Source organism: Cololabis saira, chromosome 2, assembly GCF_033807715.1.
Source record: "Cololabis saira isolate AMF1-May2022 chromosome 2, fColSai1.1, whole genome shotgun sequence".
Classification (NCBI taxonomy): domain Eukaryota; kingdom Metazoa; phylum Chordata; class Actinopteri; order Beloniformes; family Belonidae; genus Cololabis; species Cololabis saira.
The window spans coordinates 2,827,561-2,844,303 of record NC_084588.1 but is presented as its reverse complement, the minus strand read 5'-3'; the positions used below and the strand labels follow the sequence as shown (position 1 = coordinate 2,844,303).

General features: G+C 41.2%; 10 non-coding genes across 10 annotated transcripts; all 10 read right to left on the bottom strand.

The window, feature by feature from the left end:
- Positions 1–1,450: 1,450 nt before the first annotated feature.
- On the bottom strand, positions 1,451–1,532 carry trnal-uag (transfer RNA leucine (anticodon UAG)). The gene has a single exon. It is a non-coding gene; the product is annotated as a tRNA-Leu (tRNA).
- Positions 1,533–3,360: 1,828 nt separating this feature from the next.
- On the bottom strand, positions 3,361–3,442 carry trnal-uag (transfer RNA leucine (anticodon UAG)). The gene has a single exon. It is a non-coding gene; the product is annotated as a tRNA-Leu (tRNA).
- Positions 3,443–4,669: 1,227 nt separating this feature from the next.
- On the bottom strand, positions 4,670–4,751 carry trnal-aag (transfer RNA leucine (anticodon AAG)). Its single transcript has one exon. It is a non-coding gene; the product is annotated as a tRNA-Leu (tRNA).
- An 826-nt stretch (positions 4,752–5,577) lies between these two features.
- Positions 5,578–5,659, bottom strand: trnal-aag (transfer RNA leucine (anticodon AAG)). Its single transcript has one exon. It is a non-coding gene; the product is annotated as a tRNA-Leu (tRNA).
- An 826-nt stretch (positions 5,660–6,485) lies between these two features.
- trnal-aag (transfer RNA leucine (anticodon AAG)) lies at positions 6,486–6,567 on the bottom strand. Its single transcript has one exon. It is a non-coding gene; the product is annotated as a tRNA-Leu (tRNA).
- A 523-nt stretch (positions 6,568–7,090) lies between these two features.
- Positions 7,091–7,172, bottom strand: trnal-aag (transfer RNA leucine (anticodon AAG)). Its single transcript has one exon. It is a non-coding gene; the product is annotated as a tRNA-Leu (tRNA).
- A 6,151-nt stretch (positions 7,173–13,323) lies between these two features.
- On the bottom strand, positions 13,324–13,405 carry trnal-aag (transfer RNA leucine (anticodon AAG)). The gene has a single exon. It is a non-coding gene; the product is annotated as a tRNA-Leu (tRNA).
- Positions 13,406–14,231: 826 nt separating this feature from the next.
- Positions 14,232–14,313, bottom strand: trnal-aag (transfer RNA leucine (anticodon AAG)). The gene has a single exon. It is a non-coding gene; the product is annotated as a tRNA-Leu (tRNA).
- Positions 14,314–15,139: 826 nt separating this feature from the next.
- trnal-aag (transfer RNA leucine (anticodon AAG)) lies at positions 15,140–15,221 on the bottom strand. Its single transcript has one exon. It is a non-coding gene; the product is annotated as a tRNA-Leu (tRNA).
- Positions 15,222–16,047: 826 nt separating this feature from the next.
- On the bottom strand, positions 16,048–16,129 carry trnal-aag (transfer RNA leucine (anticodon AAG)). The gene has a single exon. It is a non-coding gene; the product is annotated as a tRNA-Leu (tRNA).
- Between the last annotated feature and the right edge of the window lie 614 nt (positions 16,130–16,743).

The following is a 16,743-nucleotide window of genomic DNA, read 5'->3' as shown; positions in this document are numbered from 1 at the left end:
GTGTTGCACTCCAGTTGCATGAAAAGTGCTATATAAATAAATAAAGTTTAAGTTTAAGTTTAAGTTTAAAACCGCGTTAAAAACATGCTTTTACAAACTGACAGTAACAAACAGTACCTTGCGCATCAAAAACATATAACTTAGCCACTATAGAAAATAATAATATATGCATAATAATAATGTAATGTAATAATCCGTGTATATATCACGACCACAGATCCCATTGACTTTGCATAGTACTTTATCCGTTGTGCTCCCATTAAAACCTCAATAAAACACTGCTCAAACAGCGTTAAAAACATGCTTTTACAAACGGACAGTAAAAAACAGTACCTTGCGCGACCAAAACGCATACTTTAGCCACTATAACAAAGAATAATATATAAATAATAATAATGTCATAATCCGTGTATATATCACGACCACGCCTCCCTTGACTTCGCATAGAGTGTTCCACGACCGGGACGAAAACCGCATTGTTCCTCATGAATCCGAGGATCAACTATCGGCCGTATTCTCCTCTCCAGTACCCTGGCGTAGACTTTCCCGGGGAGGCTGAGAAGTGAATACCTTAATTATAAATAAATACCAACAATAACTGTGTGATCCCCCTGTAGTTGGAACACACTCTCCGGTCCCCCTTTTTAAAAAGAGGGACCACCACCCCGGTTTGCGACCCCAGCGGTACTGTCCCCTTCCTCCATGCAATGTTGCAGAGGCGTGTCAACCAAGACAGCCCGACGACATCCAGAGACTTGAGGTACTCAGGGCGGATCTCATCCACCCCCGGTGCCACTGAGGAGCTTATGAACCACCTCAGTGACCTCGGCTTGGGTGATGGATGAGCACGTCCCCGAGTCCCCACTCTCTCTCGCCTTTTCCGAGACTGGAGCCTTAATAAAGCGCCTTAGACCGCTCGGCCACACTACCACTTATGAATGGAAAAAAGCTGCTTTTTCTTTCCAGTTAATTTCCCTGTATTTTTCCCGTTTTCATGTCAATTCACAACAAAGGTGATCTCAAGTCTCCATCCATTCTGAGGTTTGTGCACTCAAAATGGTTCCATTCTTGAATCTCAGACTGCAATCAGAACATAGACTTTTGATCCACTTTAAATGGACCAGAGATTGTTTCTTATCATAGTCTGCTTCGTTTAGACATGTGTCAAACTTATCTCAAAGACCTATGACTGTGAACCGTCCCTGCCGTGTGCATTGGCGCAAATCTGTAATGCAAGTTATTGGGAGGTTGAGGATGGTGGATTGTTTGAGCTCAGAGCTGCAGTGGACGATGCCGATCGCACAAGTTAAGAAATGACAGCATATCCATAGTTTCAGAAAGATTCCTGTAACAGTCAATATTTGTTCTTTTCACCAAACTAATGATCATCACAAATAAAGCTTAGTAATTGATGTAACTTGTAGTCATCAACATATCTTTGAAGCCTTGATGGCAGTGGTGGGATTTGAACCCACGCCTCTTCCGAGACTGGAGCCTAAATCCAGCGCCTTAGACCGCTCGGCCACACTACCACTTATGGATGGAAAAAAGCTGCTTTTTCTTTCCAGTTAATTTCCCTGGATTTTTCCCGTTTTCATGTCAAATCACAACAAAGTTGATCTCAAGTCTCCATCCATTCATAGGTTTGTGCATTAACTTAAAATGCTTCCCATCTTGCATCTCAGACTGCTATCAGAACAAAGACATTTGATCCAATTTAAATGGAACAGAGATGGTTTCTAATCATAGTCTGCTTCGTTTGGACATGTGTCAAACTCATCTCAAAAGACCGATGACTGTGAAACGTCCCTGCCGTGTGCATTGGCGCACGTCTGTAATCCAAGTTATTGGGAGGTTGAGGCTGGTGGATTGTTTGAGCTCAGAGCTGCAGTGGATGATGCTGATCGCACAAGTTAAGAAATGTCAGCGTATACATAGTTTCAGAAAGATTCCTGTAACAGTCAATATTTGTTGTTTTTTCCAAAACAATGATCATCACAAAGAAAGCTTAGCATTTGATTGTAACATGTAGTCATCAAAATATCTTTGAAGCCTTGATGGCAGGATTTGAACCCACGCCTCTTCCGAGACTGGAGCCTTAATCCAGCGCCTTAGACCGCTCGGCCACACTACCACTTACAGATGGAAAAAAACTGCTTTTTCTTTCCAGTTAATTTCAATGTACTTTTCCCATTTTCATGTCAATTCACAACAAAGGTGATCTCAAGTCTCCATCCATTCCGAGGTTTGTGCATTAACTCAAAATGCTCCCCATTTTTAATCTCAGACTGCTATCAGAACATAGACATTTGATCCACTTTAAATGGACCAGAGTTTGTTTCTTATCATAGTCTGCTTCGTTTGGACATGTGTCAAACTCATCTCAAAAGACAGATGAGTGTGAAACGTACCTGCCGTGTTCATTGGGGCACGCCTGTAATCCAAGTTATTGGAAGGTTGAGGCTGGTGGATTGTTTGACCTCAGAGCTGCAGTGGACTAGGTTGATCGCACAAGTTAAGAAATGACAGCGTATACATCGACTATAAGTTGTGTGCATTAACTCAAAATGGTTCCCATCTTGAATCTCAGACTGCTATCAGAACATAGACATTTGATCCACTTTAAATGGACCAGAGATTGTTTCTTATCATAGTCTGCTTCGTTTGGACGTGTGTCAAACTCATCTCAAAAGACCAATAACTGAACCGTCCCTGCCGTGTGCATTGGCGCACACCTGTAATGCAAGTTATTGGGAGGTTGAGGCTGGTGGATTGTTTGACCTCAGAGCTGCAGTGGATGATGCTGATCGCACAAGTTAAGAAATGTCAGCGTATACATAGTTTCAGAAAGATTCCTGTAACAGTCAATATTTGTTGTTTTTACCAAACCAATGATCATCATTTCAATTCACAACAAAGGTGATCTCAAGTCTCCATCAATTCCGAGGTTTGTGCATTAACTCAAAATGGTTCCCATCTTGAATCTCAGACTGCTATCAGAACATAGACATTGGATCCACTTTAAATGGACCAGAGATTGTTTCTTATCATAGTCTGTTTCGTTTGGACATGTGTCAAACTCATCTCAAAAGAAAGATGAGTGTGAAACGTAACTGCCGTGTGCATTGGCGCACACCTGTAATGCAAGTTATTGGAAGGTTGAGGCTGGTGGATTGTTTGACCTCAGAGCTGCAGTGGACTATACCGATCGCACAAGTTAAGAAATGACAGCGTATACATAGTTTCAGAAAGATTCCTGTAACAGTCAATATTTGTTGTTTTTTCCAAAACAATGATCATCACAAAGAACGTTAATATTTGATGTAACTTGCAGTCATCAACATATCTTTGAAGCCTTGATGGCAGTGGTGGGATTTGAACCCACGCCTCTTCCGAGACTGGAGCCTAAATCCAGCGCCTTAGACCTCTCGGCCACACTACCACTTATGGATGTAAAAAAGCTGCTTTTTCTTTCCAGTTAATTTCCCTGTATTTTTCCGTTTTCATGTCAATTCACAACAAAGGTGATCTCAAGTCTCCATCCATTCATAGGATTGTGCATTAACTCAAAATGGTTCCCATCTTGAATCTCAGACTGCATTCAGAATATAGATATTTGATCCACTTTAAATGGACCAGAGATTGTTTCTTATCATAGTCTGCTTCGTTTGGACATGTGTCAAACTCATCTCAAAAGACGGATGAGTGTGAAACATAACTGCCGTGTGCATTGGCGCACGCCTGTAATCCAAGTTATTGGGAGGTTGAGGATGGTGGATTGTTTGAGCTCAGAGCTGCAGTGGACTATGCCGATCGCACAAGTTAAGAAATGACACCGTATACATAGTTTCAGAAAGATTCCTGTAACAGTCAATATTTGTTGTTTTTACCAAACCAATGATCATCATTTCAATTCACAACAAAGGTGATCTCAAGTCTCCATCAATTCCGAGGTTTGTGCATTAACTCAAAATGGTTCCCATCTTGAATCTCAGACTGCTATCAGAACATAGACATTGGATCCACTTTAAATGGACCAGAGATTGTTTCTTATCATAGTCTGCTTCGTTTGGACATGTGTCAAACTCATCTCAAAAGACAGATGAGTGTGAAACGTAACTGCCGTGTGCATTGGCGCACACCTGTAATCCAAGTTATTGGAAGGTTGAGGATGGTGGATTGTTTGAGCTCAGAGCTGCAGTGGACTATGCCAATCGCACAAGTTAAGAAATGACAGCGTATACATCCACTATAGGTTTTGTGCATTAACTCAAAATGGTTCCCATCTTGAATCTCAGACTGCTATCGGAACATAGACATTTGATCCACTTTAAATGGACCAGAGATTGTTTCTTATCATAGTCTGCTTCTTTTGGACGTGTGTCAAACTCATCTCAAAAGACCAATGACTGAACCGTACCTGCCGTGTGCATTGGCACACACCTGTAATGCAAGTTATTGGAAGGTTGAGGCTGGTGGATTGTTTGACCTCAGAGCTGCAGTGGACTATGCCGATCGCACAAGTTAAGAAATGACAGCTTATACATAGTTTCAGAAAGATTCCTGTAACAGTAAATATTTTTTGTTTTGTCCAAAACCATGATCATCACAAAGAAAGCTTAGCATTTGATTGTAACATATAGTCATCAAGATATCTTTAAAGCCTTGATGGCAGTGGTGGGATTTGAACCCACGCCTCTTCCGAGACTGGAGCCTTAATCCAGCGCCTTAGACCGCTCGGCCACACTACCACTTATGGATGGAAAAAAACTGATTTTTCTTTGCAGTTAATTTCCCTGTACTTTTCCGTTTTCATGTCAATTCACAACAAAGGTGATCTCAAGTCTCCATCCATTCATAGGATTGTGCATTAACTCAAAATGGTTCCCATCTTGAATCTCAGACTGCATTCAGAATATAGATATTTGATCCACTTTAAATGGACCAGAGATTGTTTCTTATCATAGTCTGCTTCGTTTGGACATGTGTCAAACTCATCTCAAAAGACCGATGAGTGTGAAACGTAACTGCCGTGTGCATTGGCGCACGCCTGTAATCCAAGTTATTGGAAGGTTGAGGATGGTGGATTGTTTGAGCTCAGAGCTGCAGTGGACTATGCCGATCGCACAAGTTAAGAAATTACAGCGTATACATCCACTATAGGTTTTGTGCATTAACTCAAAATGGTTCCCATCTTGAATCTCAGACTGCTATCAGAACATAGACATTTGATCCACTTTAAATGGACCAGAGATTGTTTCTTATCATAGTCTGCTTCCTTTGGACGTGTGTCAAACTCATCTCAAAAGACCAATGACTGAACCGTACCTGCCGTGTGCATTGGCACACACCTGTAATGCAAGTTATTGGAAGGTTGAGGCTGGTGGATTGTTTGACCTCAGAGCTGCAGTGGACTATGCCGATTGCACAAGTTAAGAAATGACAGCGTATACATAGTTTCAGAAAGATTCCTGTAACAGTAAATATTTGTTGTTTTTTCCAAAACAATGATCATCACAAAGAAAGCTTAGCATCTGATTGTAACATATAGTCATCAACATATCTTTAAAGCCTTGATGGCAGTGGTGGGATTTGAACCCACGCCTCTTCCGAGACTGGAGCCTTAATCCAGCGCCTTAGACCGCTCGGCCACACTACCACTTATGGATGGAAAAAATCTGCTTTTTCTTTGCAGTTAATTTCCCTGTACTTTTCCGTTTTCATGTCAATTCACAACAAAGGTGATCTCAAGTCTCCATCAATTCCGAGGTTTGTGCATTAACTCAAAATGGTTCCCATCTTGAATCTCAGACTGCAATCAGAACATAGATATTTGATCCACTTTAAATGGACCAGAGATTGTTTCTTATCATAGTCTGCTTCGTTTGGACATGTGTCAAACTCATCTCAAAAGACCGATGAGTGTGAAACGTAACTGCCGTGTGCATTGGCGCACGCCTGTAATCCAAGTTATTGGAAGGTTGAGGATGGTGGATTGTTTGAGCTCAGAGCTGCAGTGGACTATGCCGATCGCACAAGTTAAGAAATGACAGCGTATACATCCACTATAGGTTTTGTGCATTAACTCAAAATGGTTCCCATCTTGAATCTCAGACTGCTATCAGAACATAGACATTTGATCCACTTTAAATGGACCAGAGATTGTTTCTTATCATAGTCTGCTTCCTTTGGACGTGTGTCAAACTCATCTCAAAAGACCAATGACTGAACCGTACCTGCCGTGTGCATTGGCACACACCTGTAATGCAAGTTATTGGAAGGTTGAGGCTGGTGGATTGTTTGACCTCAGAGCTGCAGTGGACTATGCCGATTGCACAAGTTAAGAAATGACAGCGTATACATAGTTTCAGAAAGATTCCTGTAACAGTAAATATTTGTTGTTTTTTCCAAAACAATGATCATCACAAAGAAAGCTTAGCATTTGATTGTAACATATAGTCATCAACATATCTTTAAAGCCTTGATGGCAGTGGTGGGATTTGAACCCACGCCTCTTCCGAGACTGGAGCCTTAATCCAGCACCTTAGACCGCTCGGCCACACTACCACTTACGGATGGAAAAAATCTGCTTTTTCTTTGGAGTTAATTTCCCTGTACTTTTCCGTTTTCATGTCAATTCACAACAAAGGTGATCTCAAGTCTCCATCAATTCCGAGGTTTGTGCATTAACTCAAAATGGTTCCCATCTTGAATCTCAGACTGCAATCAGAACATAGATATTTGATCCACTTTAAATGGACCAGAGATTGTTTCTTATCATAGTCTGCTTCCTTTGGACGTGTGTCAAACTCATCTCAAAAGACCAATGACTGAACCGTACCTGCCGTGTGCATTGGCACACACCTGTAATGCAAGTTATTGGAAGGTTGAGGCTGGTGGATTGTTTGACCTCAGAGCTGCAGTGGACTATGCCGATCGCACAAGTTAAGAAATGACAGCGTATACATAGTTTCAGAAAGATTCCTGTAACAGTAAATATTTGTTGTTTTTTCCAAAACACTGATCATCACAAAGAAAGCTTAGCATTTGATTGTAACATATAGTCATCAACATATCTTTAAAGCCTTGATGGCAGTGGTGGGATTTGAACCCACGCCTCTTCCGAGACTGGAGCCTTAATCCAGCGCCTTAGACCGCTCGGCCACACTACCACTTATGGATGGAAAAAATCTGCTTTTTCTTTGCAGTTAATTTCCCTGTACTTTTCCGTTTTCATGTCAATTCACAACAAAGGTGATCTCAAGTCTCCATCAATTCTGAGGTTTGTGCATTAACTCAAAATAGTTCCCATCTTGAATCTCAGACTGCAATCAGAACATAGATATTTGATCCACTTTAAATGGACCAGAGATTGTTTCTTATCATAGTCTGCTTCGTTTGGACATGTGTCAAACTCATCTCAAAAGACCGATGAGTGTGAAACGTAACTGCCGTGTGCATTGGCGCACGCCTGTAATCCAAGTTATTGGAAGGTTGAGGATGGTGGATTGTTTGAGCTCAGAGCTGCAGTGGACTATGCCGATCGCACAAGTTAAGAAATGACAGCGTATTGATGAAGCATTTTGACCATTTGGCCCCCCTGCAGGGACACAACGACGCCTTGCAGATTGCTCAAGCCCCCCCTTATGCTCATAGACATGCGGGTTCCAGTTCCTGGGGACCCCTGCCGGGACATTGTCACGCAAGGTCCGGCGTTCTGCATCCCTGCCGAGACTTCCAGCCCCCACAGAGACAAAGAACATATACGGACTTCCTGATCACTGGGGTGGTCCCAAAGCTAAAAGTCCCACCTCTCTTACTGGGCTGGTTTATTCCTGTAACTTTTGTATAAAAACCCTTTGGACAAAGCAATTTGTGTCGACACACCAAATACAGACTCGATCTGCGATGGTCATGTCGACCGCCGGCTGAACTGATTAAAACTTCTCTATACCACGAGCGGACTTCTGAACTGGTTTTTGATAAATTCCACAACAATTTTGGTGCAGGTGACCCGGATTGACAATAAACCTTCGACGGAAACTCCTTTTCCAGACCAACGACACAACCAGCGACTCTATCTAAATTTTCAAAGGTAAGGGATCCATTTAAATCCCAAATTATTGTTTCTGGGCTGTTGTCGAAAGTCTGTGAACTGGAGTGCCAGAGAAAGTTGACGTTATCCTTAAATTTAGGTAAGTCCGCTGTGTGGTTGTGAAGGTTATATTTTTTATTATTATTTTGTGTTATTGGGAAGGTTATTGTAGAGATGTTTTAGGAATGCTGACAATTTCATAACACTTGAATTTGATTGTGTTGTGAGAATGTTCTGCTTCTCCTGCCTTAAGAATCTGACTCGCTCTTCTAAAAAAAAAAGGTTTAATATCTCGGGTAACATTAAAGAGAGAAATGGCCAAGAGCGCCATGGTTGGTCTGGTACCAATAAAAAGATAGTCCAGGGGGACTATTCTTATGCATATGCAGGACGTGGGGTCCGTAAGTGTTGGAACATTGATATATTTGTGAGAAATAGACATACTGTATGTAGAGAAACTGCCCTTTTATTTTATAAGTGGGGATGACACGCTCTCCCCAAAATGGAGTATATTTCATTTCTGCAAGAATCGACTCGCTCTTCTTTGCATCAACAGGAATGATTTATATGCTCAGGTAGACTGATAGTTGGAAAGTTTTTGGGAAGTTTTTCAGTTCTTTAAATACATGTATGGTAATCACGGTACCGATAGTTTTATTTGTTAGTTTTGTTTGTTACTTAGTTAGTATTAAATATTGTTAAAATAACTAAAAAGCACTTCAAACTCCCTCAGATTTTTGGAGGGATGAAGGTAGACGCCGTAATGCAGAATCTCAAATAGCTTCGCTTACTGATCAAAATAAAAAGCTGATGGCTAGAAGGATTTAAAAACACAACGCAGACGAAAAAGAAATTAGAGAACCAGTTAAATGATAAAATCAAAACTTTTATCCGGTGAAACTGATTAAAGAATCAAATGACGATGACACTTCTGATGACGACTGGATTTTACAAAAATCCAAGATCTGTTGCCTACAAAATTTGGAGCCAAATAATGGTAAGAGATTTTAAATTAATAAACAAAATGGCTAGAGGAAACAGCGGTTAAACTAACTTTGCCACATGATTTGAAAAGTAAAGTACTTGATGCGCAAAGTACTTGATGCTTGTAGAATTCCCTTTTAATCCCACAGCTGTTGCCAAAATCACACCAGAGCAAGCTCAGACCTTTTTTCACAGTATTTATTGCCTTAACAGTTCAAAGGGAAAATTGATAATCCCAGGGAACTTTATGCTAAAACAATTTTGACAGCAAAAGAGAATTGTGGTCTGTCACGAGATCAGATTGATGGATTCCCTCCAGGGTACATGCAAAATATATATTTGCTAATTGCCCTCCACAAAGGGTAGGCCTGGATAACGCAAAAAAAAGAATCTGAAATGTATGAAAATACTAATGTCTTTTTCAAAAGTGTTTCCTACACAGGTTGAGCGCTGAGAGGAGGCGCAGAGGAAACAGCCAATGATCGGCTCCCCTTGGGGTGAGCCAAATCAGAACATCCCAATTTACATAATCTTATCCTGCCTATGGTAAAATTCATCATGTAAGTGCATGGAAATCTGTCTGTGGCCTACTATAACGTCTCTGAATGCATGTATAACTAATCTCTAACTAGAGGTGTCAAGTAACGAAGTACAAATACCTCATTACCTTACTTAAGTAGAACTTTTGGTTGTGTATGCTTCACTGGAGTAATTATTTTTCAGACGGTTTTTACTTTTACTCCTTACATTTTCACGCAATTATCTTTACTTTTTACTCCTTACGTTTTAAAAAACAGCCTTACTCTATTTCATTTCGGCCTTTAAAAAAACTATCCAGTTAAATTGTGCCATCCGGATAGAGTGAATTTGGTTGTGGTTGGATGAGAAGTATAAACATATTTGGTTTGTACGTGTCTGGTCTCTGAAACACATGTTAATGCTCAATAGTACACATATATGGTTCTTTAATATATTTGCATTATACTAAGATGCATTCATTTTCAATGGCTTTTAGCCTTAATGGTTTTTCCCCGCTTATATTACTTTTACTTTTATACTTTAAGTACTTTTGAAACCAGTACTTTATACTTTTACTAGAAAAAAAAAATGTATATATAATAAATTTTGAGTTGATACTTCAACTTCTACAGGAGTATTTTTGAACTCTAATATCTATACTTCTACCTGAGTAATGAATGTGAATACTTTTGACACCTCTGTCTTTAACACTCGTCCTGACCTTTCCTGTTTTCCTCACTGACGGCTCTGCTTATAAAAATGGAATACCATACGCAGGTTATACAATTTGTGATAATTCTTAATTGTTGAAAGCGCCCCCCTCTCCAGCTCCACCCAAGTAGATGAAACTATATACTGATCAAAAGGTAAAACTGTTACAATCTATACAGATTCCAGATATGCTTTTGGTTGTGTATATTGTATTTTATAGATTTTATATATTGTGGGCGAACCGAGCATTTATCTCATCCTCGGAGATAAATGTGGTTAATTGATTGGTGAACTGTTACAAGCCTGTCAACTACCTTCATCTATTGCTTTGTTAAATGTGAAGCCCACACCCAGTCCAACCCTGTTTTCACTAGGCAATGCTTCAGCTGACCATGCAGCAAAAGAAACTGCCAAATTTGGCTTACCTGTCTATGTAAAACTTTGCCCTTCTATACCCACTAACGACCTGGTTTCTCCTAATGATGTAGCTCTCCTACAAGAAGACTACTGAGGTGAAGGAAAAACGGATTGTAGCATTCCCATGGTTGTAAAAATGTAAATAATTTGTGGGTCAGCAACGACGGCCGCGTTGTTGCACCCACATCCTTGTACCCGTGATAGCTGATGAGCAAAAGGGGGAATGTGTCAGATAGTGTTGAAAGACTGATAAGCTCCAAGATTTGCATCCTATAAAAATATTGCAAACATTATCAACACTTCCCCCCACCGTGATTTTTTTTTGAAGCTCTGCAAATAGACATTATGTGAGGGATATGAAATTATTCTTGTATGAAAATGTTCATGTATGAAAATGTTTTTGTATGTGCAGAGAATTTTAAACTGGACTTAAATGGACAATGTTGACACCTGTTAACACCCATTAGGAAGCACAAAACTCACGCTTCATGAAAGGATTATGGGTAGACCTATGACCATACCAAGCAATTCAGTTCTGTATATATGAAGAAGATGGACTTCCATGCCATGGATGAATCCATGATATCATTCTGTTGTACTCTAAACTTTTGCTGTCCAGTCAATCCACAGACAAGTAAAAGCTGTCCAGTCTCCTCCTAGTGACAAACCGTGCCATAACCTCCAACCCGGCAACTGGGTCTGTGTCAGGGAGTTCCGACGGAAAAACGCCCTGAAACCTCGCTGGTCTAAACCTCAACACGTCCTGCTCACCACCAACACCGCCGTCAAGTGTGAGGGGCGTCTAACCTGGTTCCACGCATCCCACTGCAAGAACACAACTCCTCGACCATGCAGCGGAAACCAGCCGATTCCTTCTTCTTCCTGCCCGGAAGTAGCTGAGCTCCAGCACCTGGGACCTCTGCAGAGGAGCAGGGGAGCAGGGGAGCAGGGGAGCAGGGGAGCAAAGGAGCAGCACAGGCCAAACTGTGACTCCACATGCTCTCCTTCTGAAGAACCGCTTGTTAAGCCTAAAACCAGCCAAAATCCACTATTATAGCTACCTTGCTACAATGGTTAATCGCTGTTCCATACCTCTACCAAAGGATGTTTACTGGATTTGTGGCGTGAAGGCTTGTGAATATCTTCCAAACGGTTGGTCTGGAATATGTGGTCTGGGCCATGCGGTACCAGCCATGAGAATCGTTCACATTGTTAGAAGAGAATTGTACACACACACACAAACACCATGGACAAGATTTTTTGGTGCCCTCGTTCCAAATTACGGAGTCATGGCAGCTTTGGAACAGATAAGAGATTTATCCCATGCAGTTGAAGATTAGCCAACACCACTGCAAAAGACATGCCTATGCTCTCACAAGAAATGACTGCTTTAGGGATGATGGATTTATTAGCTTCTCAAGGGGGAACTTGTGCTGTCATTAAAACTGAATGTTGTACATTTATACCCGCAATACCACAGTCCAAGAAATAACGCATCACTTGAAAGATATTGCCAAAATGTTACATACACCTGTCATAAGTAGTTTGTTTCATTGGTTTAAAGAACAGTTAGGACACGTTGGTTACTTGATTTTTGAATTTGCTTTGTTGGCTTGTTGTTATTTGGTTTCCGACCACATGTCTAAGGTTTACTTGCAAACATATGTATCACTCAAACTATTACTAAAATGATGTACTCCACTGTAAAAAAAAAAAAAAAAAAAAAAAAAAATTGTGAATTGATGAAGCATTTTGACCATTTGGCCCCCCTGCAGGGACACAACGACGCCTTGCAGATTGCTCAAGCCCCCCCTTATGCTCATAGACATGCGGGTTCCAGTTCCTGGGGACCCCTGCCGGGACATTGTCACGCAAGGTCCGGCGTTCTGCATCCCTGCCGAGACTTCCAGCCCCCACAGAGACAAAGAACATATACGGACTTCCTGATCACTGGGGTGGTCCCAAAGCTAAAAGTCCCACCTCTCTTACTGGGCTGGTTTATTCCTGTAACTTTTGTATAAAAACCCTTTGGACAAAGCAATTTGTGTCGACACACCAAATACAGACTCGATCTGCGATGGTCATGTCGACCGCCGGCTGAACTGATTAAAACCTCTCTATACCACGAGCGGACTTCTGAACTGGTTTTTGATAAATTCCACAACAGTATACATCCACTATAGGTTTTGTGCATTAACTCAAAATGGTTCCCATCTTGAATCTCAGACTGCTATCAGAACATAGACATTTGATCCACTTTAAATGGACCAGAGATTGTTTCTTATCATAGTCTGCTTCCTTTGGACGTGTGTCAAACTCATCTCAAAAGACCAATGACTGAACCGTACCTGCCGTGTGCATATGCACACACCTGTAATGCAAGTTATTGGAAGGTTGAGGCTGGTGGATTGTTTGACCTCAGAGCTGCAGTGGACTATGCCGATCGCACAAGTTAAGAAATGACAGCGTATACATAGTGTCAGAAAGATTCCTGTAACAGTAAATATTTGTTGTTTTTTCCAAAACAATGATCATCACAAAGAAAGCTTAGCATTTGATTGTAACATATAGTCATCAACATATCTTTAAAGCCTTGATGGCAGTGGTGGGATTTGAACACACGCCTCTTCCGAGACTGGAGCCTTAATCCAGCGCCTTAGACCGCTCGGCCACACTACCACTTATGGATGGAAAAAATCTGCTTTTTCTTTGCAGTTAATTTCCCTGTACTTTTCCGTTTTCATGTCAATTCACAACAAAGGTGATCTCAAGTCTCCATCAATTCTGAGGTTTGTGCATTAACTCAAAATGGTTCCCATCTTGAATCTCAGACTGCAATCAGAACATAGATATTTGATCCACTTTAAATGGACCAGAGATTGTTTCTTATCATAGTCTGCTTCGTTTGGACATGTGTCAAACTCATCTCAAAAGACCGATGAGTGTGAAACGTAACTGCCGTGTGCATTGGCGCACGCCTGTAATCCAAGTTATTGGAAGGTTGAGGATGGTGGATTGTTTGAGCTCAGAGCTGCAGTGGACTATGCCGATCGCACAAGTTAAGAAATGACAGCGTATACATCCACTATAGGTTTTGTGCATTAACTCAAAATGGTTCCCATCTTGAATCTCAGACTGCTATCAGAACATAGACATTTGATCCACTTTAAATGGACCAGAGATTGTTTCTTATCATAGTCTGCTTCCTTTGGACGTGTGTCAAACTCATCTCAAAAGACCAATGACTGAACCGTACCTGCCGTGTGCATTGGCACACACCTGTAATGCAAGTTATTGGAAGGTTGAGGCTGGTGGATTGTTTGACCTCAGAGCTGCAGTGGACTATGCCGATCGCACAAGTTAAGAAATGACAGCGTATACATAGTTTCAGAAAGATTCCTGTAACAGTAAATATTTGTTGTTTTTTCCAAAACAATGATCATCACAAAGAAAGCTTAGCATTTGATTGTAACATATAGTCATCAACATATCTTTAAAGCCTTGATGGCAGTGGTGGGATTCGAACCCACGCCTCTTCCGAGACTGGAGCCTTAATCCAGCGCCTTAGACCGCTCGGCCACACTACCACTTATGGATGGAAAAAAACTGCTTTTTCTTTGCAGTTAATTTCCCTGTACTTTTCCGTTTTCATGTCAATTCACAACAAAGGTGATCTCAAGTCTCCATCCATTCATAGGATTGTGCATTAACTCAAAATGGTTCCCATCTTGAATCTCAGACTGCATTCAGAATATAGATATTTGATCCACTTTAAATGGACCAGACATTGTTTCTTATCATAGTCTGCTTCGTTTGGACATGTGTCAAACTCATCTCAAAAGACCGATGAGTGTGAAACGTAACTGCCGTGTGCATTGGCGCACGCCTGTAATCCAAGTTATTGGAAGGTTGAGGATGGTGGATTGTTTGAGCTCAGAGCTGCAGTGGACTATGCCGATCGCACAAGTTAAGAAATGACAGCGTATACATCCACTATAGGTTTTGTGCATTAACTCAAAATGGTTCCCATCTTGAATCTCAGACTGCTATCAGAACATAGACATTTGATCCACTTTAAATGGACCAGAGATTGTTTCTTATCATAGTCTGCTTCCTTTGGACGTGTGTCAAACTCATCTCAAAAGACCAATGACTGAACCGTACCTGCCGTGTGCATTGGCACACACCTGTAATGCAAGTTATTGGAAGGTTGAGGCTGGTGGATTGTTTGACCTCAGAGCTGCAGTGGACTATGCCGATCGCACAAGTTAAGAAATGACAGCGTATACATAGTTTCAGAAAGATTCCTGTAACAGTAAATATTTGTTGTTTTTTCCAAAACAATGATCATCACAAAGAAAGCTTAGCATTTGATTGTAACATATAGTCATCAACATATCTTTAAAGCCTTGATGGCAGTGGTGGGATTTGAACCCACGCCTCTTCCGAGACTGGAGCCTTAATCCAGCGCCTTAGACCGCTCGGCCACACTACCACTTATGGATGGAAAAAATCTGCTTTTTCTTTGCAGTTAATTTCCCTGTACTTTTCCGTTTTCATGTCAATTCACAACAAAGGTGATCTCAAGTCTCCATCAATTCCGAGGTTTGTGCATTAACTCAAAATGGTTCCCATCTTGAATCTCAGACTGCAATCAGAACATAGATATTTGATCCACTTTAAATGGACCAGAGATTGTTTCTTATCATAGTCTGCTTCGTTTGGACATGTGTCAAACTCATCTCAAAAGACCGATGAGTGTGAAACGTAACTGCCGTGTGCATTGGCGCACGCCTGTAATCCAAGTTATTGGAAGGTTGAGGATGGTGGATTGTTTGAGCTCAGAGCTGCAGTGGACTATGCCTATCGCACAAGTTAAGAAATGACAGCGTATACATCCACTATAGGTTTTGTGCATTAACTCAAAATGGTTCCCATCTTGAATCTCAGACTGCTATCAGAACATAGACATTTGATCCACTTTAAATGGACCAGAGATTGTTTCTTATCATAGTCTGCTTCCTTTGGACGTGTGTCAAACTCATCTCAAAAGACCAATGACTGAACCGTACCTGCCGTGTGCATTGGCACACACCTGTAATGCAAGTTATTGGAAGGTTGAGGCTGGTGGATTGTTTGACCTCAGAGCTGCAGTGGACTATGCCGATCGCACAAGTTAAGAAATGACAGCGTATACATAGTTTCAGAAAGATTCCTGTAACAGTAAATATTTGTTGTTTTTTCCAAAACAATGATCATCACAAAGAAAGCTTAGCATTTGATTGTAACATATAGTCATCAACATATCTTTAAAGCCTTGATGGCAGTGGTGGGATTTGAACCCACGCCTCTTCCGAGACTGGAGCCTTAATCCAGCGCCTTAGACCGCTCGGCCACACTACCACTTATGGATGGAAAAAATCTGCTTTTTCTTTGCAGTTAATTTCCCTGTACGTTTCCGTTTTCATGTCAATTCACAACAAAGGTGATCTCAAGTCTCCATCAATTCCGAGGTTTGTGCATTAACTCAAAATGGTTCCCATCTTGAATCTCAGACTGCAATCAGAACATAGACATGTGATCCACTTTAAATGGACCAGAGATTGTTTCTTATCATAGTCTGCTTCGTTAGGACATGTGTCAAACTCATCTCAAAAGACAGATGAGTGTGAAACGTCCATGCCGTGTGCATTGGCGCACGCCTGTAATCCAAGTTATTGGGAGGTTGAGGATGGTGGATTGTTTGAGCTCAGAGCTGCAGTGGACTATGCCGATCGCACAAGTTAAGAAATGACACCGTATACATAGTTTCAGAAAGGTTCCTGTAACAGTCAATGGCCGGGTTTCCCAGATCAGTTAAGTAGTTCTTAACAGCGAAAGACTTCTTTCAAACCTTCTTAAGGAGCCTGTAAAAGAAAATCGCGTTTCCCAGAGTCGCTCTTAGCTTAAGTATCTCTTTCATTAAGAAGGAAATGAAAGATGCTGCTGACCCAGTCTTTACAACCATCTTAGTGAAC